This window comes from Medicago truncatula, chromosome 2, assembly GCF_003473485.1.
Source record: "Medicago truncatula cultivar Jemalong A17 chromosome 2, MtrunA17r5.0-ANR, whole genome shotgun sequence".
Classification (NCBI taxonomy): domain Eukaryota; kingdom Viridiplantae; phylum Streptophyta; class Magnoliopsida; order Fabales; family Fabaceae; genus Medicago; species Medicago truncatula.
The window spans coordinates 29,215,087-29,218,480 of NC_053043.1; positions in this window are offsets into that span (position 1 = coordinate 29,215,087).

Sequence of the window (3,394 nt, forward strand, 5' to 3'; positions counted from 1 at the left end):
GAACTATGACTATGATGTGATGATCTATGTTTGTTACGATTTGGTTAATATGTGTTAAATGATAATTAGAAGTTGGTTGAGTTATTAAGAATTATTACATGAAGAATTATTATTACTAATAGATGAAGTTATTTGTGTTGTTAAATATAATTATTGAATTATATGCTTAATATTATTGTTTTGTGAAATCTCACCCCTTCTGCTTGAAAATGTTGCTCTTCGTATGAGTAACTTGCAGGTATTAATGATTAGTAGGAGTGGTGGCTCAAGTGTCTTTAGGTGCTCTGATACGTAACGGGATGGGAATTTGTTATTGCTTTCTATTCCTTACGTATTGTTCTGAAGAGTTATGACTATGTTTTTAGAATGGATTTTTATGACATAATTGTAAAGAGACTTTAGTGCCAAAGACTGTTTTGATTATTGAATAATTTTCGCTGCGAAGTATTAAAGACTTTTTAATTATTGAATTTTAAAGGATAAATAGTTATTTATACAGTTTATGATTTTAAGAAAAGAATGTGACATTCCGTTTAGGTGAATTACTCTGATTAAATAAATGAAATTTTCACGTTGGGAAAACGGGGTGTTACAATAACAAGGTATTAAAAATTGTCAACTGGATATGCTAATATTTGTTCAAGTGTACAGGACCATAGACAAAAATTTGACATCTTAAATAGGTTCTAGAAGAACAAAAGAGAGCAATTGAATCAACAAAAAGTAAGCTTAAAGCGTCTGAAGAGAAGTGCTCTTGAAGTCAAAGTGCTCCTGAAGTGATGACGTCATCAGAAGCAAGTTCATCAGAAGCATCTCATCAGAAGCTGAAAATCACCAGAAGCTCTAGTTCATCATGAGATGCAAGACTTAAAGCTTCAAAGGCTGTTCAATGGATTTAATCTCGTCTAAGCATTGCAGAAGACTGGAAGAGTAAAGCAACGACTATTTTGAAAGAATTTGAAGGCATTGGATGCTTATTCTTTGAAGAGTGTTGACAAAGTACAATTGTACGAAGTGTACAACCACTATCTCCACTACTCAGTTTGTGTCTCTGCTACAAGACAAGGATAACAGTTCCGCCTGCAACAATGTTCCTACATACTGGCAATGGATTTGAAATTGATCCTTCAGAGGACAATAACCATATCAGGCAAAAGATTATTGGTGATTGATCAAAGCTTCAAACAACTCTATTTTGATGTGCTGGAAAAGTGACAACGTCTCTTTTCTACACCTCATGTAAAGGAGTGAAAACTTAGAGAAATTGTAAGACTCAACAACAATTTGAAAGCGCCTAAACTCTGTTAAAATTGTTTTGCTCAAAATTCACTTAGAATTTCTTATCAAAGTTCATATCTTAGAAATTCTAGAGACTTAAGAGTCTGTATCTGATTTATATTGTGAACACCACTGATTGTATATCAAGTGTTCAACCTCAAACGTTTTTCTTTGTAATTCTGTTTGAATTTAAAAGTCTCTTGCAGTTGTGCTTGAGCATAGAAGTCTCTTGATTGTGTTCAGGAGCATAAGAAGTCTCTTGCAGTTGTGCTTAAGCATTTGAAGTCTCTTGCTAGTTTTAGCAGTGAGCAATTGTAATTAGATATTACATAGTGAACTCTCATTGGAAGTGCAAGGGGGACAGGACTGACTTTCGGTTTGTAGAAGGAACCTGTATAATTGCTTTGTGTCATTCTTCTCTCTCTCTCTCTCTCTCTCTCTCTCTCTCTCTCTCTCTCTCTCTCTCTCTCTCTCTCTCTCTCTCTCTCTCTCTCTCTCTATCTGCTGCATCTAGTTCTGAACATCACTTCAGAAGTAAAACTCTATCTGCTTCTGATCAGTGTTTTCAGCATAGGAGAAAAAGAAAAAAAAACCAACACACCCTTCTTGTATTTTTCTCACCTTCACATAATGCATTCTCGTATGATATGTCCTTATTTTTTAGAAGGGGTACTTTAGCAAATGAATAACTAAAAAGTGGTTAAATACATCCTGAGGTGTAGCTTTGCTAAAACACTCCCACATAAAAATTAGTAGGTGTGTTCTAACAAATCCATATATATATATACTAGGAATTTTATATTTTTTTATCTCGGGTCAGAAAACAAAAACTCACACTCAAATCTAAAATTAGTTTTTTTTTATTGTTTGTCAAATGCATCACCTTTTAAGTTATAAATTTTTAACAAGTTAATTCTATAAGTTATTTTTGTGTATCAAATCGGTGGTTAAGTCATCAAATGTTTTTAGGCTAAATTAATCAAATGGTCCCTCAACTAATTACAAATTTTCATTTTGGTCCCATAAGTCTTAAAATCATCATTTTGGTCCCTCAACTTTTGCTCCGTTATTCAAAAAGGTCATTAGCCGTTAACTTTAACTTTAAATGTCTAAAGTGGAACACAAAAATATTGGTCCACCATAAACTTTATTAATTCTTTTAATTTTAACCGTTCGATCTTTTTTATAAAAAAAGTGACGGTTGGATCATGAAGTACATTATAGCTTATGGTATACCATCAGTAGCTTATTATTTTCTTCAAAAACAAACACAACACCACACCAAAGTTCTTCCTCTCTCTCTCTCTCTCTCTCTCGTGTAAAACAAAACCAGAGAGAAGTTTTCTTCTCTCCACCATTGTTGCCACCATGCTACCCCCTTCCAGAGGTCGTAGGACTGCCATCCGAGGTCGTATGACCAAACCAAAACCACCATTAAATTCCTCTCTTCTTCCTCTTCAAAAATCACCCATTTATTTTCTAGATCTGTGAAATTTCAAAAACCCCAATCATCACCTTCTCTCCTGTTTCCCGGCCACTGCGAGCTACAATCGAAAAAACTAAATTCATCATCTTCTTCCTCATGAAATCCTCGACAAAACTCTTAAATTTATTTTGCGACCTAAGTAGCTTAGTTTATGACCACCGCACCGGAGTTTGCGACCACTGCACCGGAAAAGTGATTCACAATTATTTTATTTACTTCTCTTCTCTTCTTCTTGGTCTCATCTCTTCAACTAATCTGGAAAGTCGGTTATTTGTTTCTGCTTGTGTGCTCATCTAGGTGCTTTGGATATTGGTGTTTGGATCCATCGATGTTTGAATTGATTAAAGCTAGTAAAGTTGACTGTTCGTTTGAGGACTAGTTTTTTTTTTTTTTTTTTTTTTGGTACAAGACTAGTTTATTAGATATGTACGCTAAATGTGGGAATTTGAAATTGGCGAAAAGATTATTCGATTCGATTCTGAGTGCATGTTGTAATCATGGAGAAACTCAATGTGTTGCTATGAATTAAAAAGATGTGAATGAGAATGGTGCCAATGTTGTTGGATCTGAATTGATAATGGTGGAAGAATTAAAAAGATGTGAATGATTTTAGATTTTAGATTTTCTGGG